The 15,187-nt window shown below is 48.5% G+C and overlaps 1 long non-coding RNA gene across 1 annotated transcript; it reads right to left on the reverse strand.

Annotated features, from left to right (window-relative positions):
- Positions 1-1,218: 1,218 nt before the first annotated feature.
- LOC118662887 lies at positions 1,219-15,091 on the reverse strand. The gene is made up of 5 exons (XR_004969917.1): positions 14,935-15,091; positions 12,011-12,223; positions 8,124-8,178; positions 2,641-3,025; positions 1,219-1,788 (listed from the first exon to the last, which is right to left on the reverse strand). It is a non-coding gene; the product is annotated as an uncharacterized LOC118662887 (long non-coding RNA).
- Positions 15,092-15,187: the final 96 nt, after the last annotated feature.

Here is a 15,187-nt window from a genome sequence, read left to right on the forward strand (position 1 = left end):
CGGGCACCTCAGTAGCTCTTTAGCAATCATCCCGTGCTAACAGGCCACTTCCTAGTCTCCAGTGTTCACATATTGTTCCACTCCCTTCTTTTATCTTGAGAGGTCCCTTTTGTTATTGTCTTTTGAAGCTGAGAAAACTGAGCTCTGAGAGTTGCTGTCTCTTCCCCACTCTCTGCGTTCCCACAGGAACAGCCTTCATCTGGCCGCAGCCCTCTAGCGAGGGGCAGGGAAGGGATGGGAGGGAGCACCGGGTGGAGGAAAGAGCTAGTACAAAGGCCTGAGACTGGAGGACATGTTTTCAAGGAAGTCTGGGTCACAGATCTAGGGAGGTGGAAAGCTGAGAAAGTTGGAGCTGGAGCGTTCTGAGGGGTGAGATCCTACAGGGCCAGAAGATATGCTTTATCCAAGAAGCAATGGGGAACCACTGCGGAATTTGAGCAGGGGGTAATGTGATCAAGTCAGGATTTTGAAAGAAGACCCTGCAGCCAGAGGAGAGAAGTGCTCACAGTGAAGCAGCCTGGGAATGGAGAGACCAGATGGAAAAAATAAAGAGTAATCCGGGAGAGGGGGCAGGATCCTTCAGACATCCTGGATGCCCCCAAGTCCCCACTCCCTTTGCTCAGAATGAATATACTGTTGCAATGTACCCCGCGAATCACAGAAGGACGCCTCAAGAAGTCGAATTAAAGAGTCACGTTTATTGCAATCCGGGACTATGAGGGGCCATCCCCAAATCTCATACCAATAAGATGGTGGCAAAACCAGATTTATATAGGCAAAAATCACAAAGGTATTGATTACATCCCAGGGTTTGGAATGTGGCACCTGGCTCCCAAAGAAGCAGATTACAGAAGCAGAATTAAGCATGTTAATTACAGTTTCGGGTCTCGGGGTCACTGAATTGACAGAAATACATTATCTAGAGCCCTTAGGTAACCTGGGTTAAACTTAGGCATGTTATCTAAATTACAGTTTTGGGTCTCCGGATCACTGGGTTGATAGAAACACACTATCTAGAGCCCTCTGGTCTCCCGACCACTGAGTTGTCAGGACAATTTAGAGTAATTGTGCTGTTCTGGTCTCGGGACCACTGAGTCAGCTGGAACACACCACCTGTGGCCACTAAGACAATTTAGTGTAATTGTGCTGTCCTGTTTCCAGGTACAGTAGAATGTGCTCTCTAAGACCAGTATGATAACAATCAATGGAACAGTCATTCAATCGATAAGGCATTCAATCAAATGGGATGACTTATACAATTTAGAAAATCAAAGTAACCTGTCCATTGTTAAACAAAGCAAATAGGTACCATACTTCAATACCAGGGTTAATTATGCAAACACTCATATACAGCAGTCTCCTTTTGCTCAGGACTGTTCTAAGCACTGTACAATTACTAACTCATCCTCACAATTTGTGAGGTAATTTGCATTTTCCCTTCCCATTTTATAGATGAAGAAACTGAATCAGAGAAGTTAATTCATTTGCTTGGGGTCACACAGCTGGAGCTAAATTCAAACCCATAGTCTGGTTCCAGAATTGTTTTTTCTATCTTCCAAGGGGAGAGGCGAGTTAAGTGAGAAGGGGAGGAAAGAAGAGGGGAGGAGAGGAAGTGTGAGGACCGCCCTGCTTCAGCGTGGCAGGAAAGGGGAGATGGAGGGAGACAGCTGCCCTGGTCAGGAAGGAGCAGCCATCTGCAGTCCTGTAGCCCAGCATCCCTTTAGTGTCCAGGGACTGATTCGGTCCTGGCAATGCTCAGGAGGGTGAAGTGCCAGCTGTTGCCCAAAGCTGAAAATGGAGGAGGAAAAATTAGGGATTAAGGGAGTTTCCCAGGCTGGATTCAAAGCTGACAGTCCCTATCCAAGGACATATGTAGACTAGTGGGAGTGTTTGTGCGTTGGGCTAAAGGGAAGTCTGAATCCCAATGTGACTTGGGCAGGAACAATATCTTTTTTCTTTCTCTCCTACAACCCTAGGCAGGAAGACTCATGAGTGCACAGCGCTCTGGGTAGAGGGAAGGTTTGGCTCTAGAATGCCTTATGGCCCTGGGCCAGTTCTGCATGTGTCTGGATCTCTGCCCTCTCACAGGTCCTGGAGGGGGCCTGACAGAATTAGGTTCTCCCCTCTGCCCCACCCCCACCCCAAGGAGGGAACCCCTCTACTTCCCGTGTCTCTCTACATCCCAGGATCAGCCCATTCAAACAGACAGTCCAAGACACACGTTTATGTCTGAGATTCTGGAGCCAGGAAACCTAGGTTCACAACCTACTCTCCCCTTCCTGGCTCCATGACCGAAAGTCACTCAATTTCGCTTAGCTTAGAAAAAAAAAAAAAGTAAAATGAAGGGCTAGTGCCTTCCTCCTAAGGCTGCGGTGAGGATAAATAATATTAATTATTAGCTGGGTGACGTCTCCCACAGGAAGCCCTCCTGGATCGCCCACCCAGCTATACCCTGCTCTCTATCCCTCAGAGAAGACTCCCTGACACACCCCGTTACGAGCTTCCATCACACGTTAGTCTTCCTTCTCAGCATCAGTACACTGGCAATTTATTTTAGTTATGTTTGGAACTGCCTCGGAGCTCCATGAGAGTTGAGACAATTCATCTTTTTTCTTTTTCAGAAAAGGTTTTTTCACTCACAGGGGGAAGGAGGTTCGGTCCTTCTTGACCATCAGGACATTACTCAGCTCTTTTCTCTTCTTCTTGGTGCAGAGATGTGTCTCCACCCTTTTCTGGCATGCCGCTCATACTGGGCAAAGCTGCACACCTCGCAAGCCATCTCCTGCACAAAGTTGGGGTGCTTGGTGAGGGGGTGCCTGCCGCAGTGGTGGCAGTGGCAGTGGCTGTGACTCGGCTTGCTCACATTCTTGTTCACTTTGAGGCCCTTGTTGCGGCCCATGGCCATGGGGTAGTGCAGATCCATGGCTGCTGCTTTCAATGGCTGCTGCACCAGAAGGATTCATCTATTTTCTTCACCAACAATTCTCTGAGCACTGAGTGCTATGCATGGCACTCAATAGATATTCTATAAAAATCATTGATTGAATGAATGAATGATGAATAAATGAATGATGATCAACCTTATGAAATAGGTTCCGCCCTAGCAGGTTTGGCTCAGTGAATAGAGCCTCAGCCTGTGGACTGAAGGGTCCCGGGTTCAATTCCAGTCAAGGGCACATGCCTGGGTTTCAGGCTTGATCTCCAGTGTGGGGCGTGCAGGAGGCAGCAGATCAATGATTCTCCCTCACATTGATGTTTCTATCTTTCTTTCCCTCTCCCTTCCTCTCTGAAATCAATAAAAAAGAAAGAAAGAAAGAAAAAGAAATAGGTTCCATTATTGTCCCCATTTAAGAAAAAAAATCTTTATTGTTAAAAGTATTACATATGCCCCCCCCCCAATTTTGTCTTAAATTGGGCGAAAGAGAGAGAGAGAGAGAGAGAGAGAGAGAGAGAGAGAGAGAGAGAGAGAGATCCACCAGTTGCCTCCTACACGTCCCGCACTAGGGACTGGGCCCCACCCAGGCATGTGCCCTGACCAAGAATCAAACAGGACCTCTCAGTGCATGGGACGATGCCCAACCAACTGAGCCAGGTTCCTCCCTATTTTATAAGCAAGGTAACTGCCTCAGACAAGGGCAGGGACTTACAGAATTAACAATCCCTTCTGTGTGCCAGGAGCTGCACTAAGAACTTTACTGATATGACCACGTGTTATCCTCAAACCAGTCACTCTTTTGGGTGAGGCAACTGTGACTCGGGAAGGTGTTGCCACTTACCGGAGGCCATTAGTTAGGAAATAGCGGAGCAGGCATTCAAGAGCTCTAATCCAGGCAAGTGGGGACACAGAGGAAGGATTTGATGGGGTGTGGGAGTGACCCACTATCAGGGGACTCTGCCCTGAGCATTTGGACTGGTGTGTTCTCAGTGGCTGAGACCAGAGATCAGGGATTCAGATTAGGACCAATAAGGAAGTACAGGAGTGGGGTTCCAGTGGTGGGGCGGGATGGTAGGGTGGTAGGGGAAAGAACAGCTTGGGCAAAGGCTCTGCAATGGGGCTGAGGCCAGGCTCATTCAAGTGCTAAAAAGAGGCTGGGTCAGGCTGGTGTGGAGGGAGAAGGTGGACCACAGCTTGTCAAAACTAGACAGGCCCTTTGAGATCTCATCCAGCTCCCCAAGTTCCTCTCTCATTTTATAGATAGAGACACGGAGGCCCAGAGAGAAGTCCCATATCTACCAAGTGGCAGAAGCAAATCTGAGAGCCTTTCCTTGGTTGCCAGGTGTATGGTCTCTGGGCTTCATTGGGAATCATTCTCGGGAACAGCCCTCCTCACATTTTCTCAATTAATTGAGAGCTCAGTCCATGCCTCCTGCACCCTCAGCTTGGACCAGTTTCTAATGATATTCCTTTAGTTCCTGTGCAAACCATGCACAAGATAATCGGCACAGCATTGTTAATAGCAGCAAATATTGGTACTGACCCAAATAGCCCTCAGTAGGAGGCTGGCTAAATAAGTCATGGACTTCCTGACAACGGAATAGCATGTGGCAGTGAAGGAGGCGATGAAGCTCTCTGTCTCCTAATACAGAGGCCTCCCTGGGGGAAAGCAAGGGAGAGACTAGGAGACAAAGTAAAAGGGGGCAGCAACAGAATTTGGGGAACCAGCTAGTATTGTAAGAAATATTAATCATGCTCTGTTAACCGTGATTGTTTTATTCTGATTAAAGAAGGCACATTCCACCCTGGCTGCTGCAGACCTGGAGATGCAGCCCTTCCTGCCCTTTTGGAGCTGCCTATGATCATGGAGAGATGAACAAAGATTTGTTACAGACGCCAGAATCGCCAGCTCTTTGAAGAGCCCCAGCCCTTTTGCACACCTACGGGCCTTTGCAGACCTCCAGCCTGCTCACCTGTTAACTGCCCATCTGGCACCCCCTTTTGCTATTTCCCCTATGTAACCCCAACCCTGCATATCACTAAGCCCTTTGAAGACCCCCAGTTCTCTTGCATATCTGCAAACTGCCCTTTTGCCTACTTTTCCTTTGTACTTTTACTATATAAGTAACTGGCTTATGGTGGGGTGCAGAGCAGATTTCTGGGGCTGACCTGCTGCTCTCCCATGCTGCCGGCAGGACTGGAATAAACGCTCATATATGATTCAACCCTGTCTCTGCTTCATTGGCTTGAGCAGTGACAGGCAGCACGGACCCATTGTTTGTCCGGTTACAAAAGCTGAGTGAAACGGGGGCATAATCTATATTTGCATAATATGTATTTGTACATGCATACAGAAACTTTGGAAGTGTAAAAATAAGAAAATGAGATTACTGAAGGGAGCACGGGGAACAAGGATGGGAGGGAGACTTCATTATATGTCTATCTATACTTTTTTTTGGAATCATGTGAATGTATTTACCTATTAGTAAAATAATATAATAATGGGACAGCTGCTACTCAGCTACTGCTGAATGCTGTCATATGGGAATAGGCAGTCAGTATGGTCCAATTTTCTAATTATTCAAGAGAAGCCAGAAATCTGGACTGTATTGTAAAATCTCTTCGTTTTTAAAGATTGGCTTCATTTTTTTCTCTCAAACACTTTTCAGGCCAAGTAAATAGGTCAGTGGGTCAGACACGGCCTGAAGGCCACCAGTTTTCAGCCTCAGCGCCAATGGCTTCCTGCCCCCAGGGCTGGAGTTCTCAGTACCCCAGGTCTCTGTCCCCACAGTGGGCAGCTGCGGACAGAAAGTGCCTTGTCCAGCCCCTCTCCTGGCACCTTCCAACCCTCACCCCTTGGGCTGTGACACTTGGGGCTTTTAACTGGAGATCTGGAAGGCAGAGAGGGGTTATGAACTCTCAGATAATTTTCTCTCCCGGGGCCCTCAGGCATCGAGGTCCAGCTGCCCACCCATCTGTCCCTGGGACATGGGGACAGCAGTGGGGCTGGCAGGAGGGAAGGAGGCACCACTCTGAGCCTCAGATCATCAGGCTTTGTTGAGTCTCAGAATCTAAGAGAAGAAACCGAGAAATTGCAAGAAAAGAAAAGCAGGGGCTTAGCCGCCCCTCCCAGGTGTGTGCTGAGAGAATCCACCAAATTACAAAATGCCAGAGCTGGGAAGGCCCTGAGGGGTCATCTTATCCAACCCCTTCGTTGCATCATACCGCCCCAGGCCATGGCCTTGTCACCTCGCTCCTGGACAACTGGACTGCACCATCCCTTCTTTCCCTTCCTAATGTTCCATCTCCACCATTACCAAGAGGGGCCTTTTAAAAATATATATGTTTTTATTGATTTTAGAGAGAGGGAAAGGGTGAGAGACGCCAAAATAACATCAATGTGAAAGAGAAATATCAACCGGGATCGAACCAGCAACCTAGGTATGTGCCCTAAGTGGGAATTGAACCGGCAACCTTTTAGTGCACAGGACAAAATTCCAACCAACTGAGCCATACTGGCCAGGGCCAGAGGGGCCTTTTTGAAAGAGGAAATTTGACCAGGTCCCATGTCTTCTCAGAAGCTTCTGGCAACTTCCTACCTCACTTTGAGCCAAAATCCTCAGTGCTGTCTACAGTCTCTCTCCCTCTCTTCTCTCTGACCTCACCTCCTTCCGCCTTCCCCTTGCTCATTCTAATCCAGCCACTGGTACTTTGCTATTCCTTTAACACTTCAGCCTTCTCCTTCCCACCTGACTTTTGTTCCTGCTATTCCCCAGGGATTCACAGGCTCCATCTTCTTCTTCTCTAAAATGTTGCCTCTTCAGATGGGTATTTCTGATATTTTCCCCTTGACACTCTGCCCTCACCTGCCTTATTTTTTATCCAAAGCACTTACCACTACATGATGCTATAATACGTATTTATTGGTTTCTTGTCTAGAATATAGGATCTGTTAAGGCAGCAATCATGCCTATATTGTTCACCACTGTGTCCTCAGCACTCAGCAGAGCTTGGCACATAGATGCTTAGTGATCCCGAGCCAGCTGTGACTCAGTTCTATAATTCACGTAACACTAGTCCTGATTCGGCCATTACTGGCTTAGGTGACCTTGAGCAAGTCACCTCACCTCTCTGGGCCTCAGTTTCCTCATTTGTAAAACAAGGGAGTCACCGAGACGCGTTCAATCCAATAATCCTGGATGTCTTCTCTGTTCTGATGTCACTTTCTTCCCCCTAGAGTCTGAAAGTCCTTTAAACAAGCATGGTTGTATTTATTTATTGAACAGCTAATACATTCCCATGGTTCAAAATTCCAAGGTGCAATGGGGACACGGCTGTCTCTCCTACCTTGCCAACACCCGCTTTACAGATGGGTCAAGGCACTCATCCCCTCTCAAGAGAGGGGAAATCGTGATTCCATCTTCTACCCTCTTTCCAGTGGAATGAATTAATCCTGAAAGGTCTGGCTGATACAGAAGGGGAAGAGCCCTAGCCGGTTTGGCTCAGTGGATAGAGCGTCGGCCTGCGGACTCAAGGGTCCCAGGTTCGATTCCGGTCAAGGGCATGTACCTTGATTGCAGGCACATCCCCAGTGGGGGGTGTGCAGGAGGCAGCTGATCGATGTTTCTAACTCTCTATCCCTCTCCCTTCCTCTCTGTAAAAAATCAATAAAATATATTTAAATATATATATATATATATATATATATATATATATATAAAAGAAGGGGAAGAGAGAGAGACAGACAAACAGACAGGACCCTTAGTTTCCTCCAGTGCATGGCCTGACTCAGCCATCCCGCAGATCTCTCCTTTGGCATCCTCTGAGGGTCCTGGGTCTCATGGGCACTCAAGGTGATAAGAAAGCCAAAACTATGGCTGGCAAAAAAAAAAAAGTCTATTACAAAAGAGTAAAGTGATCGATGCCAGAAGAAAAAGAGGACCGACGTCCCTCTGGAAAATCTGAGACAGTGACCTTCCTGGGGGGCCAGGCCAGGCAGGGAGGGTCTTTTATGAAGCGGGGCCTTAAGGGAGGAGTAAGCACTCAACACGTGGAGACAGAAAGCTAAGGCAACTCCAGACAGAGGGCACAGCCAGAGCACAGGCAGAGAGGTGGGAAAGTCAGGGTGTGTCTAGGAACTAGGGTTCAAGAAAAGAGGAGGAAGATGCGGTGGAGAAGTTGAACTCACAGACAGGAACCAGGAGACGTATCCCTGCGGGATCATTGCAGCAGTACTTCTAATCCTGAAAGATGGAAAACAACTTAAATGTCCATCCACCAGAGAATGTCCAGTAACTGTGATACTAACAACCACCACACGGCAAGCCATAGGAAGACAGATAGTACCCAATGTTGGTGAGAATGTGCATCCCTGGTAGACGTGTAACTGAGCACAGCCATTCTGGAGAGGGATGTGCAGTGTTTAGGAAAAACAAGTATATGCCTGTCCCCTGAGAAGGGGCTAGCACACTCGGGTGTGCAGTGTGGCACTGTGTGTGCTGATGGGGAGGAAAAGGGAGCACAAGCATCCGCAGCCAAGGGATAGGACAAGCAACATGTGGGGAAGCGGTTCTGGGTTCTTGGGAGCTGCCAGGAGCAAGGAACTAAAGGTGCACAGAGCACATGGATAGATCAAAGAAACATCAGGATGAGCAAACACACACACAGACAGAAAACAACAACGTAGGAAGTGAACACCACTTAACGGCACAATCGTATTTACATGGATCAAAAATACTAAAACTGGACATACCCAGCAATCCCATTCCTGTGTACACACAACAGAAACACATAGATATGTGCATGTTTCCCAAGACACATACATGACTGTTCATACTGCACTGTTTGCAACAGCCCTAAGCTGGAGACCACCGCATGTCCCCCAACGGCAGAATGGTTTAATTGCAGGGTCGCCATCCAATGGAGTAAGCGATCTATAGCTACAAACAACAATAGAGATAAATCTCATGAACTACATGGTGAACGGAAGAAATCAGGCACAAATGAGCTCGCACTGTGTGATTCCATTTGTATAAAGTTCAAAAACTAGCAAAGCCAACGTATGGAGTTAGAGATCAGGGGCGTGGTTATCCCGGGGTTGTGGTTGGGAGGACTTGGAGGGGACCTCCTGAGGGGCTGCTTGATCCAAGTGCTCGTTAACATGGGTGTGTTTAGTTTTTGAAAGTTCGTGAACTGTACACTTATGATTTGTATAACTCTTCTGTGTGTTATACCTGGATAAGAAATTTTAAAATATACAAACACATAAGACAATTACTATGCATTTCGGAAGAAATCTCAAATATTTAAGAACATATGTCAAACGCAGTAGGGAGGGTCTGAGTGGGGGTGTGGGGAGAAGGAGAAAATAATAGAGACAAGACAGGGCCTTTGCAGACGAACTCATGACCATATGCTAAGAACCGAGAGGTGGGGTTAATTAACCCTCTGTATTTCGGTGCATGAAAAATAAATGTAAAATTTAACTTAGAAAGTTAGATAAACAAATGAACTACGGTGCTTATACTACAGAACATTCTGCAGCGATCAGGAAACAGGAGGCAGATCAAACACACCAATTAAAGACTTCCAAGAGCGAACAGGCTGCAGAATGATACACTTGTGTGCAGGGCCCTCCAGTCCCCCTTCCTACCTGCCACACAGAAGAGTCCCAATCTGTTCTCCGGGTTCCTAACTACGTCTTTAAATGAATATCACAGTTCTGAAAAGACACACCCAGTTGGGACTCCGGAGAAAACTGAGATGGGGAGGGGGGTGTCAAAAGGGACTTTAAGTCTTCGCTGTAATTTAGTCTTTTCATTTTTGATAAGAATCTATTCATGGCATTTAGAAGGAAAGGATTTAGTATTAGAGGTAGTGGCAAAGACCAGCTCAGGGGGGCCTGGAATATTCTGGGCTTGTGTTCTCTTTCGGGTCATTTAAGAATTTTCCAGTCCAGCCTTGGGACCATCTGTTGCCTGATGAAACTGAGGCATGGGGAGTTGAGGGACGGGTCTCCACCTGGCGTCCCCATCTGGCTCATGACCTTGGGAAGTCCCATCCCCTTCCCGGGCCTCAATGTCTTCATCCGCCCAATGGGAATTAGATGTCTGTGTTCCAGGGGATGTGGGAGGATGAAATGAGGGCACGGAGAGAATCCCATGAATATAAGGGATTATTCTCTGGGTCAGGGGAGGCAGGGAGTGCAGGCCTCCCCTCCACCTGCCAAGCCCACAAGCGCACAAAGGAAGCGGAGGGAGGAGTTGGGGGCCACCCAGGCGCATGTTGTCAGCAGCTGGCCTGATTGCTCACAGGTCAGAGCCTGTGGGCAGCCACCTGGGCTGCCTGCAGAAATGGATATGACATGCTTCTTGCTGCTCCCAGCCTCCGTGCAGCCACAGCTCTGTCACCTTTCCAAGTCCCCATCATCGCCTTCCCACCCACAACACACACACACACTCACACACACACATACACACACACACACACTCAACTCACACACACAGAGGACTGCACCACATTTACTCCTTTTCGTCCATTCTATCCCCACAGCCAGAGGGGGCTTTCAAAAGTAAATCCAATCATGTCTCATGTTTATTCAAAACCCTCCAGTAGATGCCCTGATCTAAAAACAAAATCCAACCCCCTTACCCTAGCCAACAAGGTCTGGCATGATCTGCCATTCTCATCATCCACCTCCAGCATGGGGGTTAAGATCCTGGCCTCAGGGAGAATCTGCCTTGGATAGAATTCTGCCCGCCCTCTCCCCCTTCCCTCCCCACCCCCACCCCATCCCCCGCCTCCATTCATTCAAAAATGTTTATTGAGCACCTAATACAGGCTAGGTACTGTTCTAAGCATTTGGGAGACATCAGTAACAAACCAGACAAAGGTCCCTGGCCTCATGAAGCTCCCTTTATAGCAGAGGGAGGTTAACAAGAAATACAAGTGTCCTAGCAGGTAGCTCAGTTGACTAGGGCATTAACCCCATACACCAAAGCTTCGGGTTCAGTCACCAGTCCAGGCACTTAACAGAATCAACCACTGAATACATAAATAAGGGGACAACAAACTGATGTTTCTCTCTCTCAAATCAAGAAATAAAACTTAAAAAACACAAGTAAGTAAATTATACAGCACGCTCGGAATGACAAATGTTATTTTTAAACAAAAGAAAAAGTAAAGCTAAGGAAGTTGATCAGGAGTACTGGGAGGAGTGGGGGCTTGCATTTTCAAAACAGGGTGGTCAGGGTAAGCCTCAGTAAGAAGGTGGCATTTAAGCAAAGACTTGTAGGAGGTGAGGGTGGAAGAAACGTAGACATCAGAGGAAAGTGCAGGCCGAGGGAGCAGCCAGTGCAAAGGCCCTGAGGTGGGACTGCACCTGGTATGTGTGAGGGACAGCAAGGAGGTGGGAGAGGTGGGAGATGCCTTAGAGAGGTAGGGCAGCTCATGTGGGGCCTCGTGTGACTCGGTGAGGAGTTTGGCTTTTACCGAGTGAGATGGGAGTGTTGGAAGGTTTTGACCATAAGGGAGTGGGAGAGGCAGAACCAGGAGGGAGAGGAAGCCAAGCAGGGTGCCTTGTGGGTGGCTGCTTCAGCCTTATCCCACAGGGGAACTCTGGGGGGTAATTATACCCCAGAGTTATCCACCCACGCCCATGCCAGCAGCCCACGCAAACGGTGGGCTTTCAAATCCCTGAAATGATGGGGTACAGCTCATGGGGACAGTTAGTCACCCATGAGGCTCCAGAAGCCTGAGGGCAGTCCTCCCAAGGAGAGAAGCAGGGCTGGTTGCTGAACACTTACCCCAGGGAGGCTCACAGAAATGGTAAATAGGGGTCCAATGGGAATGGGTGATGCATCGTTCTTGTTGGCTCCTGTCCCCAAACACCAGAGCCCCCGCACCACCGCCCTTTTGGCCTGGGTTTGGGGTGGGTAAAGATGGGAGGCACACCCCAACGTGGCCAGGTAGAGTTTCTCTGGTTAGAAAAGACTTATAGGCACCACTCCCATCCAGGACTGCAGAGGGATTCACGTCTGCAATATCCCGACCCTGTGGCTGTCCAGCTTTACATACCTTCTGGGATGAGGTACTACTTAGCTCTGTTCACCTTTGGATAGTTCGGGTTGTAGAAAGTTCTGCTTCATGTTGAATCCACTCACTCATACAGTAAACATCAACTGAGCACCTGCTGTGGGTCAGGCACCATTCTAGGTTCTGGTAACACAGCTGCAAACAAGACAGGCGAGGTCCCTGTCTTGCGGAGCTCCTGACTGGAGAGGGAGACGACTAGAGAAAAAAGATGGTGTGGTAAGTGCAGTGGTGGGGAAGCCCAAGAAGCTGGGAAGGCCAGAGGGGACTCTTGACTGTGGGGGGAGGAGGTGACACCAAGCTGATAAAGGGGAGCTATGTAGTAGTTCCATGGGTACAAAGGTATAGGGAAAAATTAATCCAGGCTGATGGAGGAATGTATGCTAAGTCCCTGGAATCCCACCAGTGCTCACCATCCCCACTGCCACCCTGGTTCAGTGATCATCCTATCTTACCTGGATGGTTGTAGCAGTCTCCTTTTGGGTCTCTTACAGAGGAGCAAAGAAGCTGGGGTATGTAGCCACAAACTCACTCTCTCTCTCTCTCTCTCTCTCTCTCTCTCTCTCTCTCTCTCTATATATATATATATATATATATATATATATATATATTTGATTTCAGAGAGGAAGGGAGAGAGAGAGATAGAAATATCAATGATGAGAGAGAATCATTGATCAGCTGTCTCCTGTGTGACCCCTACTGGGGACTGAGCCCTCAATCTGGTTATGTGTCCTAACCAGGAATTGAATAATTGAATAATGACCTCCTGGTCCATAGGTCAATGCTCAATCACTGAGCCACATTGGCCAGGCTCCTCTCTCCTCTGGGTTGAGGGCAACTCCTTGCTGCATTCCCTACTCAACCTGCATTCATGAGCAGAGAGAAGCAGGAAGCTGGAGCATGTGCAGCAGTGTCTGCATGTGCACTCCAGGGAGGGCTTTGCCAATTTGGGCAGGGCACCTACAGGCCCTTCTATAGCCCCACATGTCCAGTGCCTCATTTCCCTTTCTGACCTTATCGTCTACCTTCTCCCCCTTGCTCATTCAGTTCCACCTACACTGGCTTTGCTGTTCTTCCAACTTCCAGGGCATTTGCATCCTGTTCCCTCTACCTGGAATGCTCTTCCCCCAGGTTTCCACATGGCTCACCTTACCTCCTCCACCTCTGCTCGAATGACAGGTCTTCAGAAAAGCCCTGCCTGACCACCTTATCTCAAAGAGCCCCCACCTCATCATTTCCTCCCCACCTTGCCCTGCTCTATTGTTCTCCAGAGTACTTATCCTCACTTCATATGATATATTTACTTGTTCATGTTTATTGTCTGACTCTTCCACCAGACTGGAAGCTTCTGAGGGCAATGACCATGTCTGGGTTTGCTCATGGTGGAATCCCTAAAATAGGGCCAAGGTAGTCAGGAAATATCTGTGAAATCGACGGTTCTGAAACAGAAGTGGTTCTGAAACAAGAGTCCTTCCAGATCTGACTATCTGTCTCGATATGACCTCCCCAAAACTTCCAGTGGCAGCCAACAACCTGCCAATGTAGAAGCCTCCCTCAACTCAGCCTTTCCCCATCTAGGCCCATCTGGCAGGGCTCAGTGATTGGCCTGGTCCAGCTCTCCACCCCATGGTGGAGGAGACCCAGTTCTGGGGTCCAGGCCCCGGCGAGGCCTGCTGAGCCCTGTTTCTCCTTTGGTAAATCCCCCCCCCCCCCCGCCCCCTTCCCAGGGCTTGTGTCTGTGTTTCTGAACCAGAAGGTGTTTACACAAAACATCCTGGGTTTGGCAACAAATTTACCCTCAATGAGAAATCCTTAATGAGTCTCCTTTTTCTCCACACCAGGCAGCTGCAGGGAAAACTAGCTCTGCCTCTGGCGGTTTAAGGCAGCCAAAGGCCAGGCAAAGAGGAGGTGCCACTGAGACTTATGGGGCCACAGTTTCAGGGTCTAGAGACAGCTGTGGTATGAACACCAGAAAGCTTCTAGATCTAGACCCACGTATGCTCCTGACTTTCTGCATGAGAAGGCATTGCCCTTCTCCCAGCCTCAGTCTGCAGCTGTGGAAGCGGATAGGAATAACCCACCCATACAAAGGTTGTGAAGTTCAGGTAAGGGAAGGGGTGTGAAAGCGCTTGGTCACAGGGGCCAAAAGGAGGGAATAAAAAGCTGGACTCTGGGAGGCAGGAGGTCAGAATTCTAGTGTCAGGTTCGCTGTTGACTTTTTAAAGTCATGGCTGCTCTCTGAGCCTGGGTTTTTCCGGCTTTACAATGAGGGGTTTGGGCATGATCTCTAGGGAACCCACTGGTTGTAAAGGGCAGCCACTTTTTCTACCTGCCTGCCTCTTCTTGGAGGCCCCCCTGGATCCTATGGCCCACACTGATTTGCGTTTCAGCACTTTTAGAACTTCATGGTTTTCCAGCCACTTCCTCTAGGAGGTCAACTACTCCGGACATTGGGCCCAACACCAGGGCTCAATAAACACTGGCCAAACTGAGTTGAAAAGGGATTTCTGCCTCTTCTGATCCTGCAGAGAGACCATGAGAAATATTTTTATTCACTCCCATTTCATAAATTATAAACATAAGGTCTCACAGGTTAAATATAAGTCACACTGCTACATGGGCTTCCTTGATGTTCCTTAAAAAGGGAAGTAATAATTTCTATTTCTCCAGCCTTATCTCGGCCAGCTATGGTATGTAATTATTTTTTTGGTCATCAGTTGTCGGATTTTCCCCTTAGGATGAAGTTTCACGAGGGCAGGGACTTTGTTTTGTTCACTGCTGCATTCTCAGCGCCTGAAACTGCCTGCTTAAGAAATGTATGAAGAGCCCTAGCCGGTGTGGCTCAGTGGATGGAGTGTCAGCCCTCGGACTGAAGGGTCCTCGGTTCGATTCCAGACAACTGCACGTACCTTGGCTGCAGGCTCCATCCCATGCCCAAGCGTGCGGGAAGCAATCGATCCATGTTTCTCTCTGTGTGTCTCTTCTTCGCTCTAAAAATCAACGGAAAAAATACCCGCAGGTGAGGATTAACAACAAACAAACAAAACCTATGAAGAGAAGGCAGAGGTTAAGAGGAGCACCGAGGACTGTGCTCTCTGGGCCTGCAGGGGGCGCTCCAACCCCGCCCCCACAGGTAGGCCCCGACTCGGGTGCACTGGAGCG

This window comes from Myotis myotis, unplaced genomic scaffold, assembly GCF_014108235.1.
Source record: "Myotis myotis isolate mMyoMyo1 unplaced genomic scaffold, mMyoMyo1.p scaffold_m19_p_9, whole genome shotgun sequence".
In the NCBI taxonomy this organism is placed as follows: domain Eukaryota; kingdom Metazoa; phylum Chordata; class Mammalia; order Chiroptera; family Vespertilionidae; genus Myotis; species Myotis myotis.